This window comes from Neopsephotus bourkii, unplaced genomic scaffold (assembly GCF_033783945.1).
Source record: "Neopsephotus bourkii isolate Nb327-2 ecotype Australia unplaced genomic scaffold, CSIRO-AGI_Nbou_v1 NB_5, whole genome shotgun sequence".
Taxonomy (NCBI): domain Eukaryota; kingdom Metazoa; phylum Chordata; class Aves; order Psittaciformes; family Psittacidae; genus Neopsephotus; species Neopsephotus bourkii.
In genome coordinates this window covers 267,383-295,308 of record NW_026900522.1, presented here as the reverse complement: position 1 = coordinate 295,308, position 27,926 = coordinate 267,383, and the positions used below count along the sequence as shown (strand labels likewise).

General features: G+C 45.4%; 1 protein-coding gene across 4 annotated transcripts in view; it reads right to left on the bottom strand.

The window, feature by feature from the left end:
• SHISA6 (shisa family member 6) overlaps positions 1-27,926 on the bottom strand; it is a 232,061-nt gene that overhangs the window by 143,818 nt on the left and 60,317 nt on the right. The gene's annotated exons all lie outside the window — the stretch shown is intronic.

The window sequence follows — 27,926 nt, the reverse complement described above, 5'->3', positions numbered from 1 at the left end:
TTATCCTGCGAAATACCACTTTGTTATCTAGGTTTTGCTTAGTACAAGCCCATCTGCCATTTTGATAGCTGATGATGTGCTGGCTTCCAAGCCTCTTCCTACCAGGGACTGCCTTCTCAACCAGGTAGGCTTATTCCTTCATGTAGCTTGTAGAACAGGCAATGTGGTGGGATCAGCAGTGTTCTTCCTTCCTTCACTGGTAAGCCTGGCACGAGCACACTTTTTCTGGGGTACTGCAACAAACTTTGGCTCATAACAAGTAGGGGACACGGAAAGAAATAGCAACTGGTTGCTGCCCTGCAGTTCCAAGCAGCTGTACCTGGATGTACCCTGTGTCCTTGCTGGGTGGAAGATACCTACAGGTTGGGCAGAGAAGAGATTCAGAGCAGCCTGAGGAGAAGGATTGAGGGTGTTCGCTGATGGGAAACTGAACATGAACTGCTTCAGTGTGTGCTCACAGCATCAAAAGAAGCGCAACCAGCAGGTCAAAGGTGGTGCTCCTGCCCCTCTGCTCTCGTGAGACCCCACTTCCAGCACCGTGTGCAGTGCTGGTGTCCTCAACATCAGAAGGACATGGAGGTGTTGGAGAAAGTCCAGAGGAGACCACAAGGATGACCAGGGGGTGGAGGACCTTCTGTTTGGAGACAGGGTGAGAACACTGAAGCTGTTCAGCCTGGAGAAGAGAAGCTGCATGGAGACCTCAGAGCAGCTTCCAGTGTCTGAAGGAGGCTACAAGGGTGATGGAGAGGGACTCTTCATCAGGGACTGCAGTGATAGGACAAGGGGTGATGGGTTCAAACTGAAACAGGGGAAGTTCAGGTTAGATCTAAGGCAGAAGCTCTTCCCTGTGTGGGTGCTGAGGCACTGGCACAGGGTGCCCAGAGAAGCTGTGGCTGCCCCATCCCTGACAGTGCTCAAGGCCAGGTCAGACAGAGTCTTTGGGTGAGATGGTTTAGTGTGAGGTGTCCCTGCCCATGGCAGGGGGGGTGGAACTGCATGATCTTAAGGTCCTTTCCAACCCTAACCATTCTATGATTCTATGATTTGAGAACAGAGCATTTAAAGACGTTGGATTCTGACTAGGATCAGCAGGTGTTTTGCTGTGAAAGGGCAGCCAGCCTTTTATGGAGGATGAGCACAGGCCACCCTACAGGTCCTCCAGCTTCAGTAAGGCTAGGTTTTGAGAAGCCGTAAAACAGGCAACTACCATCTGCTCCCTTGCAGGCCTTGGTGAGGAGGCACTTGCAGGTATACTGGAAAGGACATTGAACAGCATCACCCACCATTAAGTTCCACAGACTTTGTGCTTGTTTACAAGAATCTCTTTGCTTCCATTTAAGACACACATACAGGCACAATGGGAGGGCAGTAGTGCCTGTGCCAGACCCGCATCTAAAGGAAGCACAAAATGAAATAATCTGCTCCTCTGGAAAGGATGCTCAGTGGAGAAAGCCAAGGAAAATCTGTGAATTCTGGCCTAGATGACCTTCAGCACTTGTGTGGCATGTGAAAAATCCCCACATTCCCCAGAGCAAAATACAAATGTCTCAGTGCAATCTCTGCAATTCAGACATGTATTTTCCCTATATAAGAAAAATTGGAGCTTTCACACTGAAGAGTCATTTCAATTTTCATCATTTAAAATGTGGATCATTGAAATAATGGCCTGCTGTAGGAGGAACGAACGTTCTTCCTCTGACTGCAAAGCGACAGCAATTGACAGTCTGTCTCCTGCCTTCTCCTCAAGCCCCCCAAACTGGGTTTATTTTACCTTGAAATACAGGAAAATGACTTTTGAAGAGCTGTCAGTAAGATTCCATGAAGTGCCCCCATCACAAGAAGCTTGGAAACAAGCAAGATGTAGAAAAAGAAAACCCAGATGAAGGAGATGCACTGTTACCTCAGCAACTGCTTAGGAGGGCAGTGACCCCCAAAGCAATGCGCAAGGCTTGTGAAGAAGCATCTCTTGGCACCAGCTGTGATTGACCATCTCCACCCACCCCAGCAGCAACTAATCACGCTCTGAGAAGGAAAGGAAACCTGACTTCAGTGGCATGGCTGGTATCCCCTCAGGATTTTACCAATGCTGTCTGTAATGGGTGACCTGGAGAGCAAACCTGGCAGCTCCTCTTGGGCTATTGCTGCTGATGTGGGAGGTACCAGCCAGCAGAACTTTCAGGTTTTGGTTTCCCAGGAGTGCACTTACAGTTGCAAACTGCTTGTGGAGGATTTCGAGAAGGCTGCTTTGCTTGAAAAGTGAAGAGCATTTCAGCGTTCACATAGCAAATGTGAAGGCTTCACAAAAGACTTAAATATCGGGATGATTTTTGGAATCTAAACATTTCTGTTTCAGCTCTGTCAAATCTAATAGTTCCTATTCATTAGTTTTTGCTTAACCTTTGGGATAAAGATGTTGTCATTCCCCCGGGGCTTCTGCAGCATTCTAATGCAAAGTGGCAGATCTGAAGAATACATATGGATTTCAGGGGACAATAACCCCTTCTGTGTTTTATTAGAATGCAAACCACCGCTCCATGTGCTGGATCTCCTCCAGAAGGGTTCTGATTGAGAATTAGATGGTATCTTTTAAAAATTCAGCCTAATTCTGCTTTCATTAAACCCAATGGCAACTGTATCGCTGACTTCAGCAGGAAAAAATTAGGACTAGAGTGATGTGCTGAAACATCAGCATTACCTGATCAGAATCTTTTGTCCCAAAAGGTAAGCTGTAAGTGACATCCCATCTGATAAACACCCTTTTACAGCTGTCCATCAGGTATTGCTGTTGCAAAGCCATCAGTAGCTATTTACATGTGATATGATCAGGAGGTACCGAGCTCTCCCAGCCAGTGTCTTAGCAGTCTTACTGCATGTCAGAATGTAATAGTGAGGTGAAACAAATCCCTTTTGGACCTTTGCTCCTCAGAGCTGGGTGCTGGGCAGCAGCAGGCTAAGCATTTGCTGCTCACTGCCAATTTACTTGAATAAGGTTTTGAAATAACTTTGTGACAACCTCCTAATGAAACTGGAGACAGGGCTGTTCGGAGGAGTCTTATTGATTGTGAATGTCCACTGTTTTCCAGCCATGGGGAAAGCTTTGCAAGAGCCATAAATGAACACTGTAGCACGTGGCTCATACATCATTCTAAACATTCACCTTTTGGAAAAGATGGGAAACTGCAAAAGAAATGGAGGCTCTAATTGTGGTGGTTAACCACATTTGAGTTATTAAGTGAGCATGCAGAGGAATCAAACAAGAGACCCTAGGCTTTGTCTGGACAAACTAGCCCTTCTGCATGAGCACGCTGTGCTGTATAAGTGAAGCATCAGGACTGACTGGGGCAAGGGCATGGCCAGCATTGCTGCTGCTCCTCTGCCTCACCAGAGTGAGCCCAGCACTCAGTGGCACAGTGGAACCTGCCAGGAGAGGGATGTCCATGCCTGGAGGGGATGCTCCCCACCAGTATGGTCTCTGAGTATCCCTGTATCTCTCTGGTGCTGTGGTACCCAAGCAGTTCCCAGAAACTGTCATGCCAGTAACAGCCATCCTTTTGGGGGGGTAATTTAGAATCACAGAATGGTTTGGGTTGGAAGGGACCTTAAAGATCACCTCATTACAATGCCCCGAGCCAGGATCTTGTACTTGGCCTTGTTGAACTTCATCAGCCATTCATGAACTTCATTTAAGCATTTATTTATAGCTTGGTGTCTTTTAGAATTGTTTCTATGTGGAAGAATACATCTCTCAGGGAGACCATGAATATAGTATAAAGGAATAAATAAGCCAGGGTAAATACCTGCATGGGTCTCTGTGTGTGTGCGGTTTGTGAGGAATTAGGAAAGCAATGCTGAAATAAGTTTGCTTCTAGAGCTGTGTTGGCACAGGCACCCAGGATATTGGGAGTTCTAGCAATTCTTCAGGAAGTTTGGTAAAGTGACCTTGAATATCCTGAAGAGTGAGGGTTTGCTACTGAAGTTTCTGATAGACGAAGATAATGCTGGGATGTCTTCTCTAATTAGATTTTTAAGTGCCTCAGGGTGAGGACTGACTTTTCACAGGGGACACACTACAGTATCCAGCACAAGGAAGCTCGGAAGCAAGTCAAAGCATCTGGCTTTATTATCTGAATAATGGCCAAAACATAAATAGCATAATAATAAGATGAAAATGATATGATAGAACAAGAATTAGCACTAGTAATATGGTAATAATAATAATTATAGCCATGGTATTAGTTATAATTATCTGACGGTTCAGCAGACTTGATCAGGGGACCGAGTTCAGACGGGAAGGTGCCTAAATGCAACAGACCACATCATCCATGTGAGAGGAGCTGGTCGTGGTGGATATTCCCCCCCTCTTAGTTTGCTTCTGAATGTCTCAGTAGGCAGTTGGATGGTTAAGTGTAGCAGTTCTGTGTGGGAAGATAGGAAGATGGTGCCTGGAATAGGAGTGCATGACTGAAACAGGCCATCTGGGGAGAATTTCTCTGCCCAAGTTAATCTCTGACAACGAGGAGCCTCACGTGGGCACTTTCAAGGCCAAATCATCCCATCCTGAGAGGCATGTCTGAACTTAAACTACATGCCTAACTTTCTGGCAATTTATTCTGTCAGGGCCTCACACCACCATGTTTAAATGGGGTGTAAAAACACTTTCTTTGTCATCTCCATTGAAATTGTTAGCACTTTGGGGAGCAACTCTTTCTTTTCCTGCAGCCACACGACACTAACACAACAAAGTCCTGATCTCACTTGAGTTCTGTAGATCCTACTGAAGTACCATTAGTCAACAATAACAATAATTACAAGTTAAATCTTCCTGAGATAAGTAGTGAGTAATCCTGCTCTCTGGTTTCTATTGAATAATGCAGGTGTAGGATGGCGACCTATCTGTGAGCTCTCAGCTGCAATTTATATCCATCAGAGCAGAAGTCAGTTGACACTGTGCTCTTCTGCTGCTACAGGAATACCTGTTGTTGCTGGTAAGCTTGGAGTTGGAAACAGCTTTCTAACACGCCTCCTGTAGTGAGGGGACAATATTTATTTTTAGTATTTTTAGGGGACAAGTTTTCAATCATTTTCACCCAGAAAAACTGGCATAGAGTCCGTGTGATGGGTCTCTGAGGAGGGAATGGTACATAAGTTCAACAGGCTGCATCCCTGGATGGCAATAACTCATTCGTCCTCCCGGACTCAGGCATGAGTCTTCATTTACATCTGACTCCTCCATTCAATTGCCCATCACCCAGTACTTACTGCAGAGTACATTCACATGTGGGTACACAGTAGAACTTTTCCTCTGCCCTTGCCCTTGTCTGATCCTGCCTCACCTGAACTCTACTTCCCTTAGATCAGCACATCAAAGATTCATAGCATTTCTTTGAAGACTGTTAACAGTTAACCATACTGAAGGTATGCTGGTATTTCTGATAGCCCCTTTCTTCCTTGGCTGCACAAGAAGAGATAAATTGGGGTAAACTAACAGCTTAAGATGGGTCTCTGTAAGATGGGGTTTGCTAGAAGCCTGGGAAATCAAATCATTTATGATAAGAGGAAATGCAATGGATCAGCGTTATTTCCTCCAACAGAAAACTGAGACTTAAATGAAAGCCATGCACTTGAATGCGAATTACATTTTCAGTGAAAATTGGGATTTTTAACTGAATTGCTCCTGTTTCAGTGTTTTTTTTTTCCATCTTTCCTGGCTTTGTATTTTTATTCAGAAACTTGTATTTCTTTGTATGTGTATGTGTGTGCGTGCACATGTGTATATGCGAATAATAGATGTTTTCAAAGTGCAATTGTTCATTACTGTCAACCTCCTTTGCAAGCCTATAATTTTGGCATAAATATATTTTTCTTCAATGCTACATTGGGTTGACCCCAAATTAGTATGGACCAAGGGTAACTTTGGGAATAAACTGAATGATGTCTCTGGGAAAAGAGAATGTATTAGATATGTCAGTGGACAGATTCACTGACAAGAGCTTAAACTGAACACTTAAAACCAGTCTCCAGCCTCTTATTGTCTCTGATGAGATCGTGATTCAGCCCACTTGAGCAGTAGCTCAAGTATGCAAACCCTTAGGGAGTAGAACTGGCTCCAAGGACAGCATTTCGATGCATAGGTTAGAAAAAGAATTCAGGTTTAATTAGCTTGTCTCTGCCAAGTTGAAGGAAATTGTCAGCTAAGATCACAAACAGGAGATAAAGACATCCATACTGAGGTGTACTACTCAAGCCACAGGCAACAGTGCCCATGCAAAATCAAATGCTGCTGTCATAGCCAAGCCATGGATCTGCCAATAGACCAATCAATCCAAAATAACAGCCATCAATGCAGTGTGGTGCCATTAGTGGATTTCATGCAGAGTGTACCAAAGAGGTAGATACAAGGACTTTCACACCTACATCTTCCAAAGCTGAACTGCTGAGCACTGATGCTGGACTCATGCTCAGACACTGGAGCATACACCCTGGCAGGCAGATGTGCATGGGTAAAGGTTCTCTCTCTCTCTCTCTCTACAGCTACCTGAGAGGAGGATGTAGTGAGGTGAGGTTGGTCTCTGCTCCCAGGTAACAAGTGACAGGACAAGAGGAAATGGCCTCAAGCTGCACCAGGGCAGGTTTAGATGGAGCTGAGGAACAATTCCTGCCCCAGAGGGTGCTCAGGCATTGGAACAGGCTGCCCAGGGCAGGGCTGCAGTCACCGTCCCTGCAAGTGTTCACACAGCGTGGAGAAGATGCCTCAGTGCCATGGGTCAGTGGTGGTCTTGGCAGTGCTGGGGTAAGGGTTGGATTGGATGAGCTTAAAGGGCTTTTCCAACCCAGTTGACTCTATGGTTGTTTCATGTTTTGAAATGGTTGGAAGTCCTCTGACACCCATCTTGCCCAAAGGACACTGCTCAGTGCACAGCCACCCTTTCTCTTCCCCAGAACTGCCCAGCCACAAGGTCATGCTCCTGCCTGCATACTCACACATAACTACTGAATTTGCTCACAGGTTCCACTGAGCACATGGTTACTCTCAGGTAATGCTTGTTCTGCTGCAAGCCTGATGCAGTGTGTTACCACTCCTGCCTGGCTCAGGTTTGTTTTCGTGCAGTAGAGCTCGGTAGGTGGCCATGTAGCTAAGTGGCATTAAGCTGAGAGATCCGTGAAGTGGAATGTCTTTGTTATCCATCTCGGGGAAGTGTTAATGTCATCTTTAGCTCCCATTCGTGCCAATTAGCCAAAGCCCCGTGGAGGAGGACTAGATCTGTAACTCCAGCTGGAGCTGGTGCGTCATTTGTGGTTGCTGCTACAGGTCCTCAGCTCAGACTCATCACTCATCTGGGCAGTCACAGAAGTACTCTGGCAGTCCCATCCGGATGACGCTTATTCAGTCCCCTTGGTCTGCAGAAACTGGTAATAAATCAACTCCATAATGAGGTGAAGCTACTGTTGGAACATGCTTTAGCTACACAGCCACTCCAATAGGCTTTATTAGCTAGAATGGATGCTCAATCTCTGGTAATTTTGTTGGGAGCCTTTCTAACTGGTTTGCTTAATGGATAACCTCACATGATTTATTATATATAGAAGCTTTGTTGACCTGAGACAATGAATTCAAGCTGTTGAGTATTGGGATAACAGTCCATGGCAGCACTCAGGATGGATCATCTTTGTTCACCTGGGACAAGTGATGCTGCATAAAAGGGATTTTGCACTCACACAAAAAGCAAATCCCAAAGTTACATCAGTGCTACACCATTCCCTTCCTCTCCAGTAAAACAGGGCAGCCTCAATAATATAGCTGGTATCAATTTACCTTAGAGGTTAGTAATTCCAGTGGCATCTAGGGGATTTTAACACCCTGACTGCCAGTGATATCACTAGGACCTAAATAACAGACATTTTCTAAATGCTTCCACACTACTTTTGCCTACAGCATCCACCAGCAGTCCTTTATTTTCCTGTTCTTTCAACCCAGATTTTTCTTTCCTAATTTAATGTATTTCCTGGTTACATTTGCCTGCATAATTCTGTGTTATGTAAATATGACATTTATTGTTAAATACGCCTTACTCATATATACAGTCATTCGTCAACCATACTAATGAGAGGCTAACTGCAATTTGTAAGCTGCTGCTATTCCTTCAGCTCCCTAATTGTATCAGTGATATTCAACCTTTTTTTACCCTGGGTGCCACAGGGTCTATCCTGTGGCCACTAAAGAGCTGGGAGTACTTCTCCACAAAATGGGAGTACTTCTGAACAGTGACCAAACAGATGGAAGACAGATGGCCTCAGCCCTATTGACATTTCCTTTGCCCTTCAGTGGACCTGATTACTTCTCCGGGCATTCTGGATGCTCTGTTTTTCCCATAAGCTTTTTTGAGTGCAACTTGAGCTCTTGAGGTCTCTTGCAAAACTCTGTAAGAGGAAGATGGGTCTCATTCCTATCAGCACTGTTGACCAGTGGCTTTCTACCACCAAGACAGGTGGGATGTCTTCTCCAGCTCTCCACCTCTCTGATACTGCCATTGAGAACATCCTAGATTCTCTCACCTGGGATCAGATGAGGGCTTTGTAAACTGGTCTTGAGTGCAATTGCCACGAACCTTCTCCCTGCTGCACAGGAGTGAGCATGGTTTTGTTGGTGGCATCTGCAGAAGTCCCGCTGATAGAGAGCAGCTATTGCAATCTAGTTTTCCAGGTCCTGCCTGCATGAGAGCTCATGCCTGTGCACGGAGACCACAAAACCTTACAGTTCCCTGAACTCTGCCCAGGCTCCTGTGAACTGGTGCACTTACTAAATAGAGGATTCTTGGTAAAGTGTCAAAGTTGCAGCTTTATCTGTACCAGCATCATTTAGTCCGTGTTTGGCACTGGTGTCACCAGTGACAGCCAGTTGCCTAGTTCACACCCCATCAGAGGGCACGAAGGCAGAGATGGTTTAGCAGCTTTATCATCTGAATCAAATACTTGAGGCACCCCCAGAGTCCTACAGATGTGAGGACAATTGCTCCAAGGCTAACCTCTGTCCCTCAGCAGTACCTGTGGCAGGACCTGCCTCTCTTTCCCTGGCAAAGGACCTTATCATAGAATCATAGCATAGTTAGGGTTGGAAAGGACCTTAAGATCATCAAGTTCCAACCCCCCTGCCATGGGCAGGGACACCACACACTAAACCATATCACCCAAGGCTTTGTCCAGCCATTACAGAAGATTCCTCAAGGAAAGATAAATCAAGATTTGGTGGAATCCTTCAAAGTGTGATGCAAAAAGAGACTTGTTGAGTCTTTGTCCCAGGCATGAGGCCAAAGTCAAGTTTTTGTACCCAGCTTTTGGTGTGGATGTAATGAGCACATGTCCTGCTCTCTACGGGTTGCTTAATAGGAGAGTAACAGACAGGAGCAAATACTGGCCTTTTTTAGCACTCTTTTACAGCTCCTTCTGTTAGCTGAAAAGCTGCAGTGTATCATTATCTGTTGATTGCAGTCTTTTGCCCAGTTTTTGCTCTTGCCCAGTCAGCACTCGTCTCCAAGACAATTTGAATTAATTGTATGAAGTATTTCACAAGACTGGCATACTCAGACACATTCAACCGAAATCAAGACAGAAGGGGTCTGATTCTGATCTCACACCATTTGATGTGGGCAGAGCTGCAAACAGCCGATGAGGTATTAGGTTTCTTTTCACCCCAAGGGAGGTAAAATCTACATCTATACCCCTTTGTGCCACATTTCATCAGCACAACATGTATCTGACGGATGCAATTTGGTCCTTTTTTGAAGATCTTTCTTTGTCTTCTAAGGATATTCTGTACCTTCCTTATAAACAAAAGATTCCCCCCTATTTGTATTGTAAATTCTGGTTTCATGCCCACTGTTGTTTGTACTTGCTTGTAATAATGAAGCATGTACTGAGGATTATTAAATCAGACTTCCCAGACGACCACCGCCAGGACAACTGTTCATCCCTTGCTCAAATACTGGTACTACATGTGACTGCTTCCTGTACCTTGCTCTTCTCCATGGCCTTTCAATAGAGTTGGCGGAGGTGTGGAATACTTATTAGCTAACTCGACATTAAGTGGATGTTATCCAGATCTACTGACTAAATACAAGTATGACTATTAATTGTTTCTTTCCCCAAGGAACAGTCTTGTCAAACCAAATACCACTTTCTCAACTGACATCTTGCCACCTGCCCTGAGCAGAAGAAACAGTCCCCTTATATTTTTGATAATAACAATGATTATAATAATGATAATGATGATAACAACAACAATAGCAACAATAACAACAACAATGAATAATGTCTTCCTTTGAATATAGTCTTATGGCTCACAAGTAAGAAAGGATGCAGCTTGCTTGATTTGGCAAGCAGAATGATGAGATCAAAGGTAAGGATGCTGCACAGCATTGTACTGGCAGCTTCATGTTATCAACTGGTATTTGCTTCCTGTGTTTGGATTCACTCAGTACCATGTGAGTCAAGCAGGTTCCCAGTCCCAGTCCTACCACTGAGCTGTACAACTGTGTAAATACCCTTACACTTCTATATTTTGTCTCCTACCTATAAAGGGGGAAACCAAATGAGCTTTTGCACAGCTATATGAACTTTGCAGACACTGAAGCACAGAGAAGTTAGATGCCAGCTCTGTATATAAATTATTCGTAGCATCAGCCTGCTTTCTTCTCCTTTCCTCCTCCTACCCCTCAGTCATACAGCATCACACTGTCCTCAAAGTTCACATACTTGAGGGGAAGAAAAAGCCGATTTTCCCACTGAGATTCAGGATAGATCAGGTACGACAGCAGCTTCTTTAGCATGAGCAGATAAGTGAAGTCTGAAAGTTCAAGTAATTCATATTTGTCATTTAAAAACTGACTAGACTAAACGTCAAGTATGAAGAAAAAGATGGGAGCAAAATCCAAGCTATTAAAGCAGAGCAAATTGTTAATAATAACCAGGGGTGAAGTTTTCTTTTTAATTAAAACCTATTTCCTTGACTCTTTCTCTTGCTCAGCAGGTTGGGATGTAGGTTGGGGTTTTTTTAAGGAGTAAAATTAAGATCCTCTAAATATTCTCCTGCCTAGAACTTGCATTTCAACTCGCTGTGTGCACCGTGGCTTTGTTTTAAAACCCTTACACTGAGCTGCTCTTTGTGGATTGCACTCTTTTTTCCAGATGCTCCCAGACACAAGCCTGGATAAAGCTTCCTCTGCTGCTGCCTCTCGCGCCACTCTCCTGCAAAGCAGGTTAAAATGAAGCAGTCGTGCAGGGAGGTATTTTCCCAGGCATTCATAAATTGTTGTGGGTCCTTTTCCACCGTGGGAACTATTGAAGCCCTTCAGGTGAGTGTGTAATGAAATGCAGACTCCCTATACTCACTGTGTGAGGAAAGGAACAAATTCAGATTCCCTTTGTACTTTCCTAGAGAATAACTCTCATGTTTTAACTAAGCTCTCACTTTCGGGGTGATTAGATGCTTTAGCTGAATGAATCCCATTATTTAAAGCTTTTTCTGCCTGCTTCTCAGGGTGTATTCTGACTCATGTACCTATTTTCATGTAGACATTATTTAAAGAAGGTAGTTTTTTTCCCTTTTAAAAATAGCAGCAAGCAGTTTTTTGGCCTAAGTCTTATCTGTGTGCATGGCCAGTTGTTGGTGCCCAGCTTAGCAAAAAGAATTAATGCTAAAAGGCCCTTGTTAATGCTTGCTGATGATGTTTGATTGCTGCACAAGAGACTGCAATGGAAATATGGATCTTAACTATGATATTTTCAGACCTTTAAGTATTAGAAGATGCATACTAAACCAAAAAAAAAAAAATACAGCCAAAACATAGCAGTGCATTCCCACATATCACAAAATCAGAGTGGTTTGTGTTGGAAGGGACCTTGCAGCTCATCCAGTTCCAACCCCCTGCCCCAGGCAGGGACAACTTCCACTAGAGCAGCTCGAGGAACACAATGCACTGGCCAGAGGAGATGAAAATGAAACTTTTTTCTTCCTTCAATTCCAGGGAAACAGGTGCTGGGATCCAACTGATCAGATCACAGCAAGGGAAGAGGCTGTAGTCACAGTTAAGCCAGGAGCAGTGTGCCATTCTCTCTAATTTAAATACCACTAATGTATGTGCATAGGATGCATTTTTATTGAGTTCCCCATGTACTACACACCCACGTACTCAATGTGAAGCCATTACCTCAGTGACATTCTCCCAGTCCAGCCTACGCTCCCATTTAACTTGCTGCTCCCCAGCCAAGGTAAGTTTTGAATTCCTTAGTCCCCCAGCAAGCTAATGATCTCTTAGAGCATGATCCAGTATCTGCCTGACATATCTTTCTTGAACCCGTAACACTCGAGACTCAGCTGCAAAACCAGCCACATGAACCTGGAGTCAGCGTCCCAAAAGATCTATTAAAGAAGAAGCCAGATACAGAGAACGGGGAGGGAGAAGGAACGGGAGCAGTGATTTGTGCTCCCCTGATTGAGGGGATTTATCTGCATTTCTAGTTGATAAAAGACATTAATTGATTCACATTTTTTTTATGGCTGCACACGGAGCTATTTCTGGCTGGAAGGAGACACTCTTAAATGGAATGAGTCAGACCAGACCTGTTATGTCACCCTGGGACCCTGCAAGATTTGTTAATAGCTCTGAAGAAATCAAGTTGCTTCACAAGACTATTTTCTCCTCAGACATCAAAAGGAGCGGGAGAATTCTGAAGGCTGGAAATGATTTTTTTTTTATATGGTCCTTTGCATTTGACAAATAGCAACAGGATAATCAAAGAGCTTTGCTCTTCATGAGACATTTCTACAGAAATCTCAGCAGGTTTTATCAGTCTAGCTAAACAGAATTTCTAGGGACACGGCTCTTAGCTAAGGGAAGCCCTAGCAGGTTCCTCAGTTCACTTCCTATGATTTCTTCCAGATTAACTTCACAAATCAAAAGACTGTACTGGGAGAGGGAAGTCTGTACATTTCCTCTTAAAAAATAGATAAAGCCCCATATTCTTTCACCAAATCTTTTTTCCTTACAAAGGCACTTGTCTCCCACCCAGAAATAAGGCTCTTCATTATACTGCACTGGAAACAAAACTGGTTTAAGTTAGTTTGTCCTCAGTGGAGCTTTGAGTCCAGTGTTCTATGTTCCCTTTCCCCATCACGGAGCCCTGCCAGATGAAACCTGGAGGAGGCAAAGCCTGCTGTGGCACACACTGGTGGCTCTGCCCAAGGAGAGGCGACGATAACTCATGGAATGGAGGCCAGCCAAGGTGGTTCAAAGTACAAGGGACATCTTAATGCCCTGTGCCTTCAGCCCTCTGACAACATTTCCACATTCAATTTGGAAAGGGAACTGGCTAGTTTTAAACTGAAATGTCTCTATGCTTTGTTTTTCACCCAAAGACCAAAAATATCTGTTGAAAATGTTGACAAATTGTAAGCATTTGTCGTTTCTGCTTCTGTTTCCCTGGTGACATAAAAAAAAAAGACAGAGTATTTCCAACTAAGAGAAACCTGCAGCTCTTGTCCAGTTTGCCCTTGCTATCACCCCCATAGTTCAAAGCAGGAGCCTGTATAATGGGCCTCCCCCTCATCTACAAAGCTGGATCCTGCTTGCCCTTTGTAATAACTGGCCAGTGCTGTTCATGATAGGATAAATGTACTGGCCTCATCCTATTTAGGAAGTGATAGCTGTGCTTTGTTGTCATGTCAGCCTTTGCCAGGGAAAAATCATCACTTTCAGTGGTGATGATGGGACACACTCTCTGTTGTCTTCTCCAACCTGTTTTTTAGGTGTTGACGTCTGAACATTCACAGCTCCTGGACATCAGAGGAGCCCGTCAAAGGGCTCAGCTCTGTGTTAGAGATATGCAAAGCAGAAGCCTGGGTTTCTTCTGAACTTCCCTCACACTGGGTGGTGAGACTAATTTAGCAGCATATGGTTTGTAAATCTGCATGCAGCCCCAGCATGATGCCAGTAGCTGGCTTAAGGTGTGGGGAGGTGTAGAAGTACGGGCGTGTTAAAATCCATCTCCTTCAGACAAATCTGCCTCCAGCCACTTTCACAGTCATTTTTTGAAAGAAAAAGCATGCCAGAACAAAAAAAAAAAGATGTTAAGTGGGCACCCCTGAAGCCTCTGCTGCCATGGAGCCCGTGGGCTTGGTGAACCCTCTTTGTAGGACCAGCTGCTGGTCCAAGTGTTCTAGTCCTCCCTCTCTGTACCAGAGAGTGCAGGCAGATTTGGAGACGTCCACCCTTTTGTGAGAGTGGCTCATGCTGGCAAATGCAGATAAAGAAATCTCATCCTCTGAGTGCTCTGGCATCAGCACCCTCCTAACCCCTATCCTCTGCATGACTGTAGCCTTCTGGCACCCCAACAGGAATCCTCCTGCTTGTGCATAGCAACCAGCTCTATCAGTGGAGACTTACATTAAAACACCTGAGAATCCTTAAAGACAAGAAATGACTGTGGCTGAGCTAGAATCAGTACAGGCAATGGAAATGCAGCTTGTGCTGGCTGGAGCTCTTGTACTTCAGAACACAAATCCCAACATCCGATGCCAGTTACAAATCTGGGGTGGTTTTCTATAGTGCCGTGCTTTTTAACTGTGATGTGCTGTGTTGTGGCTCTACAGAGTGGGCTCCAACTCATGCTGGAGTTTCACACTTGTTTTAAGGAGCAATGCTGCTGAAAGAGTCACTTTTGAGCTTGCTTACTGCCACGCCTGTCCTCAAGCCAGCACAGCACCCATGGGGGGACAGAGTGAATTGATTTGGGTTCAAAGCATTCTGGGTTCATTTTCATCCAACCTGAATTCTCTGATCTGGCTCACTGTGTGGTCACACCAGTGCTTGTGCTGGTGCAATGGAAGATGCATTGAGAGGAAGGGAATGAACAAGCAGGGAAGTCTCTTCAAGCTGTAGTTTTCGGGGATGTTATTTTAAACTACACTCAAAGTCTTGGGTTTCAGCACTGAATCTGTCCATGACCAGTCTTAAACCTCTTGTCTTTGTACTGGTACCACCCTTTAGTTTACGCATGATTTTCCCTCCCACGTATTCAGCCACCGCTGTGATTCAGGATGATCCCATGTCTCCTAGTCTTCCTTTTCTAGGCAAAACAAGATAACTCTAGCCTCATCACACCCAGCAGGACAACTCTTCCCCAGAAACCGCTCTTTGCAGCATGGGTTTATGCCTGGTCCAAGACGAAGTAATCTTCCTTGAACAGAGTAGACAAAGAGAACCCCTTTTCTGGTACACTCTGAAAGTCACCTCAGCTGTGTACTGCGGTCACATCTAATGCCACAGTCCAAAGGTAGGTTCAGCCACTGCATCTCCTTCTCCCACTCGGACTCAAGCTTATTTCTATCAAGCTACCTTTCTGCTTCATGTTTGACCCATGTTTGAGCCCTGTTCCTGTCTCTCCTTCCCCAACTTGAAAATTAACTCCAATTTATTTGGTGGTGCTCCTGGGAAATACTGGTGCAGGAAAGGCTGTGAAAATGGTAAGAACATTCTGTTGAGATTGCCATCCCCAGTTCAGCATCTTTTGTGCAGCTCCGCCTGGATATTTCAAGGTACTTCCGTCTTATCTGCATATGAAGCCAGCAGCTCTGAAAGGCTTATTTAGAAAAATCCAACAGCAGCTATCTGCTTTGTTTTCACTTGCTCTATACAAATCCTTATTCACATCCAAGGGGTGAATGCTCTGTAATGAGCATGACCGTGACAGTGTACAGCACGCCTGACGGCAGGAGGAAGAGCTCTTTTCTGTGACAAGCTGGAAGGAGAAGTATAGGTGGCCATGGACGTGCTGTCCCAGTGGCTTCCTGCCATGTGCTAGCTGTGGCTGCCTACATCCCTCACACACTGCCAGGCTCTGCATCACTGCTGCTTGCACATGAAGAACTCCAAAGGACTGCCAGCCACTGTAGGATCAGGAGAACTAAGACCTGAAGCTAAAGCAGGTTGAAGAACCCCAAGAGGAAAGGCTGAGGTGTCACTGAGCATCAAGGCTGTGTCCTCTTGCAGGAGTCCAGAGGCCAGAAGGCAGCAGCAAGGGTCAGCTATGGGTCCCCACCTTGTGCTGTCCACAACATTGGGTTAACTTTTCAGCTGTGACCCAACCTCTTCCCATGCAGTTGTTGATTGGTTCTTGCTCCCCTTATTTGGGGTGCCCTACTTTTCACTCAGATCATACCAAACTGGGATGAACTGAGGGTATTTCTGGTGCTCTGCGGGTACACAGCACTAACTGGTTTACAAGATGAACCCTTGCCCTGGATGCTAACAGGACAGCATGAACACACAGAGGTTTCCTCCAGGCCCAATACTGTGAGGTACTTAAGCCTCAGACCTGAATTACTTTCCTTGCTTCTCTTTTAACACTTACAGTACCTTTGCCTACCTCACTAAGTGCAAAAGCACCATGATGTGTGTTTTGTGTCCTGTGCACTCTTGATCCCAACAGCACCTTGTGACAGCAAGATCCACAGGCTAATACCCTGAGTCAAAAAGCATGTCTTGCTCTGTTCTGAATTCAGCATTTTTAATTCAATGCCTTCCAGTTGCCATACAGAGTGGATGAGGAGTACTCACCAACTACTTCCTCTGTCCCAAATCTACTTTGCAAACTTCTATCTCGCAGCACAGATACTTTGCAAGGCACTTTTAAAGCCTTTATTCATATGGTACCTCCTAACACGAACCTCAGGTTATTCTCATCACCTATATTTGAACTGACTCTATTTTTATTTCCTGGTTTAAAATGAATATGAGGACATGCCTTTTATAGACTGTACACTCTTGGTATCTGAGCATATCTTAAATTAATAACAGTAACATATACTCTGGAATAAAACTTGTGGTACATTTTATACAATGGAGGCAGAGTGATGACATAAAAAGAGTAGATAAGAGTATAGTACCTTAATAAAATCTTGAAGGGCTCTGTTTCCAAAGAGGAATCTGAGTCGTGTGCACAGATGTGGCCACACATAAAAAGCAGATCTGCTCAGAAATATGACTGTGTAGGATGAGGGTTTTTACTCAGCAGATCTGCATCTCACTGCCTGCACTAACACTTTCCCTGTCGCAGCCGGGAAGCCAAGCCCCCGAGCTCAACCTGTCTCAGGCGTTGATCACAGAATCCGAACAAACTCCCACTGGCAAAATCCAGTTGGACTCCTCGAGCCAGGGATCTGTTTTCACCCTGACCAGTAAACGCCTTTAATTCAGTCCTTGTTCATGGAGCACGGTGGTGGAATGCACTTTGGGAAAGCAAACCCCCCACTTTCTCAAGGGGCACAATGGCATGGTCTGCATTGGCATACGTAAGTTTATTTTCTGCAGCAGGTCCAAGCCACTGCCATTGAAATCAATTAAAAACTACCAACCATCGGAGAAAGTGGGCTTGGAGTCAGCTCTTCAGTTGAGGAACTAGGCTGTCATCCAGAAGATGTATGTCAGCTATATGAATTACTGGCAGAAACCCAGCTTCTCTTTCATTCACTTGATGCTAGGACTATCCAAGAGTCAGAGAAACTGTCATGAAGAGATCTGCTTCTGGTCAAAGGCTTCCTGCTCCACACTTCTTGTTGCTATGGGCATTTTATCTCCTGAAACACTGCTTTCTGTTCTGTGCCACTAATTTAGGAGTCAGTGAAAGAGAGGTGCTGCTTGCTTTTCACCCATCAGACAAAAAACTCTGAGGCTGGAGGTTTAATACACCCTCCAACCTCAGGAACTGCCACAGATCTGCATTCTGGCAGCTTTACTCCATGACAGCAGCAGCCTCAAGGCACTGCATGGAAATTATGCCCTTGTCCAGGAAAACCTTTGGAGAAATTATTGTAATCGCCTTTATGTAAGAAAATAAGGGCATGCTGCTACAAACAGTGATCTGTTTTTAGCAAGGTGGTGGCCACGGCATGCCGGATTTCAGGACCTTGGGGAATTTCAAAGCCACAACCTGATGACTGTGGATGACAGAATGAGTTTATTCCAGTTCTGAGGAAAAACACAGATGTTGCCAGGAAGGAAACTGCTGTCCCAGTGACAGACAGAAGCCCTGCAGTGGGAAGGGGCTCAGACCTCTCAAAGGGGTGCTGGCACAGCTGCTGGGGGACTCAGTGCAACTTCTCTCCTATCCAGTGTCTCTAATCAGTGCTGTGAGTGTATTCTTCCAAACACATGACAACTTGCTGGAAGAGTGCATGGATTGCTTTGGGAAGTCCAAACAAGGGGAAAATGTTCTGCTCACCTTCCAGTCCATAGCCCTCCCTTACTTCCTGGGGTAATCTGTTCTTCTCTTAGTGCTTCTTGGAGAACCTGCTTGCCCTATCACCTGAGAACCCCCAGGTAGCAATTCATCTCCATCTTCAGGAAAGTGACAGATGAAGGATGCCCACTCCTTCTCCTCACGTCCTGAGAGGACTGAAGGACTTTTAACTCAACCGCCTACCCACTGCTGTGGCAGCAGAAGCAATTCCTGCCATAGGGAACTGTAAATTCATTTTATCCTCTAAGCTGTTACAAAGGACATTGTAGTGCAGCTGATCCCCTTATCTCCTCCCTGCTCCTTGGGAACTCTGCACTCCTTGTGCATGAAGAACAGCAGCAAATTTTGCAGTGCACAGACTTCCCTCACCCATAAAACCAGCGTGCTACAACCTGATTTCATAGCCTAAACCCAATCACCGCAATGCCACTCTGGCAGGGGGGAAGTCTCTAAGCTCTGTCTCTCCCTGAGTGCACAAAGAGTAACTCAACAGTTAGAAATGACTTCCACATAAAGCAAGGCTTTTCATCTACGTGCCAGAGAGAAACTGCTGGCTGCAGTCCATGGAGCATCCTGGCACATGATGAAGAGAAGCAGGTCAACAGTCATCCTGGTCCGGCTGGTGACCTCAGCCTGTGGCATCAGCATCGATGAGATACGTAGGCTCTCTCCACTGAGTAGAGAAGGGTTTTGGTGCCTAGCTGAAAACACAAGCCTGACTTTAAGCAAGAGAGGGTAGGAATCTGGTTTCACTACAGACCTCTGAAGAGTCCTTGCAGCCCCATGCATGCAAGATTAATGGCTCACTGACAAATGTCACCAGCATTAGTGACTATGAGACTATCTAAATGGAAGGAGGTGCTCAACCTACAGGATTTGTCCTGTCCTGGCACAGTAAAGCAGCCCTGCTCGGATGCAACTGCTGCTTACAGGAGAAGAAAAGGATAGAAAATGTCTACTCCTGTTCTCTCTGCACCAGCAGAGCAGTGCTAACAGCAGCAGGCCATACACAACAGCAGATTACAGTTCAGCTTCTGCTATTTCAGCCAAGGTTAGGTTAAAGGCCCAACACACTAGAAGTAACAGGTTTTGTGCTTAGACAAAGAGAATGCTATTATCCTTTTGACTGCAAACCACCTGCAATAGCAAAAGCCCTCCTTCTGCTGTTTTACTGTGCACATCTTGGAGCATGGACACCAGACCTGTAGCAAAGTCATGGCACTATTAAACAAAACTGGCTTTGGAATAGTATGAAGAAGAGCTCCTCCAGCTGAGGAGCAGAACTGGAATTAAATGACTGGAGAACCACAGCTCTGTAAAAGCAGGTCTAGGACAACAAAGTGATGTTGTGAACTGTGAGACTCATCATTTCTACTTCAACAGATACCCAGCTGTTGGACACCTGTAAATCCAGTACAAGAATGAATAAGACATCTGAAGCATGTCTCCCTCTGTTTTGTCCCCATTTGGAAATAATGGTTCTCATCTTCAACCAGTGGCCTTTAGACACTGCTACAATACAAACTAGTCACAGCCAAGGGCCTGCATGCTATCAAGAGATGGAGATTAATCTGTTCCAAAGAGTAGGAAAAGTCAATCAGTTAGCTCAGGTCTGTCTCTCAAGGACTGCCCGTGACTACTTTTGTGGCATTTGCTGTATAAACCCCCTACAATTGTCCACATTTTGATATTGGCTGTTGAAGGATAAACTGAAGCTCCTAAGATCAAGTAATTTCCCTGTGAGTGAGTACCATATCTAGAAAGCACATCCAGACAGCAAATCTGGGGCCTGTGTCTGCAAAGACACTTCTCTGATAATGAGCCAGTGTTCCTCCCAAGGAACTTGAGAAGATAATCTGTGTAAAATACACTGGTTTTCTATAGCAGTGGATTCTTGGGCTTGCCCAAGTTCTTCATCTAACCATGGAATCCAGTTGTTCAGTGAGATCACAGAGGTTTCAGAATCACAGATCCCTCTGCAAATTCCCCTGTCTGCACTCAGGAATCTCCAAATTCCTTTTTAATATTCCAATTTCTTATTTATGATTCAGACTGACCATTGACCTGCTCAAGAAGCAGTATGCCAGCTCTAAGGCTGACTCGGTATTTCAGTTAAAATCTCCCACTGGGAAACAACCAGCCTGAGATGCTCAGTGACACTGTAGCAGGAAACCATAAGGGTTTTTTATGCATCAGTCCTTGACAATAAATATAGACAGAGACATTCTTCAAAGAGAAGTCTGTGGCATGCAGCTGAAGCTCCCAGTTTCATAGATAGCTGGGCTGTAACAGCCAGCTTTTCACCAGCCTTCAGCTCCATTTTCAAAGGGATCTGCCAAAACATCATGGAGAGTTGACAGACTCTCTGGGAAAGGGCATCTCATAATAGGCAGGGCTTTTTTCTTCTCCTCTCAGGTACCGTAATTTGTTTTGATATATTGTTAATACACAGCAGAAAGAAGAGAAATCCATCCTGGAGTACTGCATTGTTGAAACCACCCATGGGATCTCAGCAGAGAGCTGGATGCCTTTGAGTTTGTAGGACAAGCAAGTGGGCAGCAAAATAATTCACTGACCACAGATGGATGCGTTCAGTGGTAACTTCTGTGATTCACACTGACATGGAAGCATAAGGATCTCAGCAGTGGCAGTGGTGAAGGTTAGTCCCAAACTCCAGTGCATGCCTGGGTCTGTAAAGGGGACCACATGCTGGTGGTCGGACACCTTACACGAAGTGCCAGGGGCAAATTTAGCTCCAATATTGGGAAAAATCAGGAAAAATATAAGGCAGAAGCTCTTCCCTGTGAGGGTGCTGAGGCGCTGGCACAGGGTGCCCAGAGAAGCTGTGGCTGCCCCATCCCTGGCAGTGCTCAAGGCCAGGTTGGGCACAGGGTCTTGGAGCAAGCTGCTCTAGTGGAAGGGGTCCCTGCCCATGGCAGGGGTTGGAACTGGATGAGCTGTAACATCCTTTCCACCACAAACCAGTCTGTGATGATATGAATATTGCATATTGCAGTACTAGTTGGCAAAACACAATCCCAGCCTGAATGTGCACATGAAGAAAGGCACAGGGTGGTCTTTCCCCCAGACACAAGACTGTGTCTCACTGTCCCTCAGTGAGAAAGAAGAGGCAACCCACTGTCCGGCATCCCTTCTCCCCACCTTAGTCCTGTCCATGTCCTCCAGAAAGCATAGAATCATAATGTCACAGAATAGTTAGGGTTGGAAAGGACCTTAAGATCCTCTAGTTCTAACCCTCCTGCCACGGGCAGGGACACCTCACACTAAACCACCTCACACTAAACCAAAACTCTGTCCAACCTGGCCTTGAACACTGCCAGGGATGGAGCATCTTTGGTCAGGTCAAGTTAAAAGTGCCATTGATGAGTTGAGGTGGTGATCTCCACCTGGCAAGTGTCCCTTTACATGCAAAGTGAGGCTGACTTCTGACTGCAGGAGAAGCTTACTTTCGTGCTGCAGGAAGCAGTCTCCATTTAATAGCTCGCTGTGGAGCAAGTGTGGGCTCCTTGATACAAGAAGCTTAATCTCCTGGTTTAGCAGTGATACATGTGGTCCATGCCCTGCTTGTGGCCATTTCTCTGCTGTTTCCTTAATCAGCTTGAGGAAGGCTCTCAGATTAGCTGCCAGTCCTCCTCCTGCTCATTTCTCACGGTGTGTGGAACACAAGCTTGGAAAGCTGTGTTCCAAAACAGCCTCTTTAGGTTGTGCTTTAGGCCAGGTTTGTGGCCGGTTTGTCAGAAGACAGAAGGGCACAAACAGATCACCTCCATTAATTCAGGGCCCTTTGCAGAAGATGACGCCAGAGATGGATGTGGTTTTGCTCTTGTTCACCCCATTCCTTGCCTACGGCAACTGCTGTAGGCATCAGTATGGTTTCCATGACCTCCCACTCTCCTCCCACCCAGCTATTCCGAGGGCTATAACAAAGAGGCTGTCCAGACTCTGCTGAGAAATGGACGGTCGCGTCTGGAGTCGATTAAATAATTCAGAGTGGATTGAAATGCCCTATCGCGTCATGGAATCTTTCTGCAAAGCCATGAAGCACTTCCCACATCCCAGTGATCCTTTTCTCAAGTCAATACAATTAGGCATCAGAATATGCAATAGTTGCAATTCATCAGGAATCAGAATGCAAGAGATCTTTAGCACGCAGACTGCGAGACACCATCAAAACCTTTAGGTATTATCTCAGATGAACATAAAATGATTCATTGGGATGCAGCAGGCTCTGGCTTGACATCTCTCCATTGATAACAAAATGTCTAACAAACAAGTGTTTAATGAGAGAAAGGACCCAACATACCTAACCTTCCATTTTTACATAATCTATTCATGGCCTGTTACAGATGCAGGTATGAAAAAAATGACCCTTAAACTTCCCTTTTTCCCTGTATTAATGAGTCTACCACAAGTGTGGATTACTAATGATGGGGGAGGCAGTAAATTCCATCTTGGAGCTGATTCACTGCATGTTTTGGATCTGCATTGGGCCAACGCTGATTGTGACAGATGTAATTCAAGACCCCAAAATAACAAATTAAGGGTATGAAACAGCACTTTGGGAAAGAAACTGGAATGTAAGTAAGTCTGTCAGCCAAGTGACAAGGAAGCAGCCATGACAGCAAGGAACCAGGGCAGTGTTGGAGAAAGGAACCAGAATCCTCAAACTCCTAATGATGATTAAAGTCATAAATTTCTTTCCTCCCATTCATCTCTGAATCATATTTACATGCTAATGGACCAGTAAAAGTGTTGGTTCCTGAGCTGATGCTTGCAAAAGGGGATCAGCTCAGAGCCCCTAAAAGGAAGAGTGGTGCGTGTAAAAGGGGGATGAGTACAATGTGTGTACAAATGGAGGAAGCGGTGCCAGCCAGTACGAATACCAGATATCCTGTTTTAACACGTTGTATCACATTTATTCTGTATGCAAGGCTTGCAGCATGTTGACTGTCATAAATCCACTGAGGTGTCTGCACAAAGACTAGTTTGCATACAGATCTGTCATGTATAAAATACAACGACTGACACAGATATTCTTTAGTTTGCAGAAAACCCCGGAAAGGTGGGAAGAATGTGCAAATGAGGGAGCACAGTGGATGGGTAGATCAAGACATTTCAGGACAGAAATGACCTGATCCCCATATTGACGTGGATGACCCACAGCCCTACCACCATCAACAAGCTTTCCTAAGAGTCGCACAAGCATGAACTCGGCAGTGCTGTCTTGGGCAGACTTACGAGTCATTTACTCTGTGCTTTCTCTCTCCGTGCAGAGGGAAGGCAGCACCTTCCAGTGGGAGCAGCAGGGACACAGTGCTGGAAAATGCTGGAGCTCCTGGGGCAGAAGACAAGAAAGTGGAGCTGCCACCCACCTCAGCTGGTGGAGGTGCTGAAGCAGCTCGGGAAGATCTTGGTTGCTAAGCATGATCTATAGGTGCCTTTGTCCTCTTCCATGTTTGCCTTAGGTTCTCTTAGAGACAAACCCAACTGTTAAACTGCCAGATAAAGCAAGCTGTTGCTTTACTCTTAGAGCTTCTCTTGCAATAAATCTCACATAAAACCCTGCAGCTTCCAAACCTTGACCTGTGTGGCAGCAGCCATCATCCACTGCTCCTGCACCATGGGACATATGGTCTGCCTGTCCTCAAAACAAATCTAGGTGAGACTAGAACGAGAACAATTTGCCCCTTTTGTATATGCACCAAAAAGAAGCTGATTTGAAGGAGGTTGCCAACTGTGAAAAAGCAACAAGTCATCAGCATCTGACATCTCACCTGTACACAGATGCTGTGCATCCTTTCAGGTAACACAGAGAGGGAACATTATTATGAGGTTGTATCTGGGGAGTATGATGCCTGTTTGGGTGTAAGGCCATATACCATGGTCCCACACACCAGACACATGCTCAACCAAAACCAGCTCAAGCTACCTAACTGTACCTCACGTGAAGGGCTGTGTCATCAAGAGTGCCCTGAGCCACTCTGTAGATACATAAGGTACAACCACATAGCAGGTTAGGGAAAGCAGAGGCCCAGGCAGGTAAATCCCACACTCAAGCTGTAGATATTGCCATATCTGTACCAAGTACCACAACATAAAATGTGGGTAGCTTTTATTACTCAGTCACCAGGCTGGCTTCTCCACACCAACACCACCTTCACATTGCCCACACTGCAGGATGCTGGTACAGCTCCACAGAGATGTCAGCAGCAATGTAGTCAGGCTTTCACAGCCACATCACACTGACTTGGATACACAGCTCATTTTGCCTCCTGCCTACTGGCGCTGCTGGATAACATCCTAGGTGCAAATATTAGTGGGATAGTTGAAGAAAAAGAGTATCCTGTGTAAGAATCATGGAATGGTTTGGGTTGGAAGGGACCTTAAAGCTCATCCAGCTCCAACCCCTGCCACAGGCAGGGACACCCTCCACTGGAGCAGCTTGCTCCAAGCCCCTGTGTCCAACCTGGCCTTGAGCACTGCCAGGGATGGGGCAGCCACAGCTTCTCTGGGCACCCTGTGCCAGCGCCTCAGCACCCTCACAGGGAAGAGCTTCTGCCTGAGATCTAACCTGAACTTCCCCTGTTTCAGTTTGAACCCATCACCCCTTGTCCTATCACTATAGTTTGCCCTAACTCAGAACACACACATCTCCCCGTGAATCCAGCTACAATAAAGATTTGCAGCCTTGAATGAAAAGTGAGAGGTTCCATTTCTGACAGTGTTACTGGGCAGGCTGTGAGGACCCTTGATGCTTCCTGAGTTCTCCACACATGCTTTTCAAGTCATAGCCCTACCTCTGCTCCTCCTCAAGGATCTGGCATAAACTTACAAGGAAGGAAAAGTAGGAAAAGTCTCGGTTTTCCTTACAAGATGTGCAGTCTAAAACCCCATATTCCTGCTGCCTCACTATTCCTTGACCCCTAGCACTCAGTTCAACTGGGAACTTTATTCACCGTGGTGGAATATCCACGTGGGTGCTTGCTCCATGTGCTGCTGCAGTTACGTTCTACACCGTCCTGAGTGACCGAGCAGAGCCCTGGCAGGACACTGAGTACGGCCCATGGTAGTCTCAACCTGGGATATCTGAGAGTAGCAAGATGGTTGCAGAGAGAATAGGTTGAAGAAGCTGCTTTGTAAATCATGTTAGCGTAGAGAGGGATGTGGTAACTTCTGTCTTTAGTGCTCCTACTTGCTTCACTGCAGCACTGCCCTCTCATAGCAACTACTACAGCAATTGGAGCAATAGTAGCTACTCCTGTATCAACAAGTATAGGAAGGATTCATCTGCCTTCATCTACTGGCTCAATGACCTACCCCCCCATAACTCCCCTCTTGCTAGAGGGGGTGAAGAGATGTCTAGTGCCCATCCAGTGAACACCCATTTAGAGGTGCTGATATCTCCCAAGAGTCTTTATATGGAACAGAAGGCTACTACCTCCAAATAAAATGTCAAACTTCCAGCTATTCACATTAGATGAGATTAGCCCTGCCTCCTGTCTCACCATGGAGACTTTCTATCGCCTAAAGACTCTGGATTCATTCCTAGATCATCATGACAGACTGACAGTGAAATCTTTCACCATGGTTTGAAGAACACACTATGCAGTGATTTTATAGACTTAAATGCCAGGCAGTGATGCATTGCCCAATGGAGTGTCATGTAAGAATCATAAATCACAATCTTGCCGGGGCTTGTGGATGTCAGACATGTGAATATGCTGATTTGGTATCCATGGTAGTTTGGCATGTCTCACATCTTTGTCTTCTGCCCAAAATAGATTAGCTCTTAAATATTACTCAGCACTTGGAGTTCTGCCACAGCGCAGAAGACAGTTGAGAAAACACCAAAAATGTGTCTCCCAGTGCAAAGAAATATTGAGATAAACTTCACTGGGTTTGTGCAGTCTAAAAGCAGAACCCTCCTCCACGGTGGTGTAACAACAAGGCAGGGGAGGTTATTTGGCTAATGACAGTTAAGGTGGAGATTTTAACACACGCGCTAGAGCTGAAATAGGACAAAATCTAAGTATGAAGCTGCTGAGCTCCATGATAGTCCTGAGCATGAGGCTCAGGACTATAAGCCCTGCTGGAGCACTCATCTCTCCTGTCTACACGTACAACTGGGTTCCCAGTGAAAAATGAACACAGGAAATCTATTTAGAGAAGTAATCCAATGATATAGGGCACAATCCCAATGATAGAGCCCCTAAGTCATTTGTTACACCCGAAGTCCCTGCTTTCACAGCACAAATCATAGCACAAAGACAAATCTCTGCATTTGCACAAGCAAACAAGGCTGTTTGCCTGCAGAACGTGTAAGGACGTTAATCACCAAGTTGTCATGGTTGGATATATGAATTTACTGTGAAGAAGTTAGAAGTTAACATTATGGTACTGTTCAAATAGAATGTGAATTAACAGGTAGCTGAAACATAAATTTGAAGGCCAATTCATTCTTTTATGTCCATAAACAGCCAAGATATAGTTTAATTTCTTCAGTTAATAAAAGCCTTTTATTCCCTTTGAAAAGCACCACCCTATCTAATGGCTGTTGGTATAGGAACAGTCTGGACTCCCACTGCCCATTCTCCCAGCCTTCCCAGGGGTAGGAAATGTGCTCTGTGGGGTTTCAAGCAAAATTTCCAGTGGGGAAATGTGTGGAAACTACTGGCCCATCTATAGAAGAACAGAGCCCCTGAGGCTTTTCAGTTCTAGAAGGAAAGCAAGTTTTATTCTTAGCTGGGAAGGAACTGGGAAAAGTGTTTTACAGAAAACTGCTTGAGGGTAATTCAAATTGAGACAAAGAGGCAGGTTTTATGGGCCTGCCCGGAGTTATCCATGTGCTTGATGATGGCTATTAGAACACACCACTCTGTAGACCACACCTCTACTGGGGTACACTTGCTATCTCACCCTAAATACACTGTCAGGCCTGATGGGATAGGATGTGACTGTAAAATCCTTTTTGGATGGGGAGGAGGAAGGGAGAGACCTCGTGTGAAATGCCATCCATGAGTCCTTCCTTGAACCATCTCGGTTCCCAGCCCACCTGAAGGTTCATGGTGGTTTTCTCTGCTTTCCTTCCACCGGTGCAGTGCCAGGCTGGAATTGCAGGGTATTGCATTACAAGTCCCACGGGTGCTGCCTCAGCCTCAGTAAACTTTATTTAAGCACACACAGACATACACAGACAATATACATAGATTTGTTTCTTCTCTGACAGTTCTACAGGACCGACACTGCTTTGGATGACACTTTGGAGACTTGGAAAAAGTGCAGGAAATGTAGGGAAAAAAAGAAAGGTCTTTTAATAATTTGTGAGTGATGGTCATCCACAGGAACAACACGGGTGCATTCAACCAGGCGAGCACATGGACACGTCTCCACATACAGTACATCGTGTCTATATAGGTATCTCCACATACATTGCGTCTATATAAATGTACAACAGTCTCAGAAGTCAGCAGGACACAGAACCAGACGAGGACTGGCATGGCACATGCTTTGCACTCCCCGTGTCGCAAACCCACTGCCAGAGCACCAGTGTGACTCGGTCAGGGTGTGAACAGAAAGATGCTCCAAACACAGTCTCACTGAACACTATAAAAAAC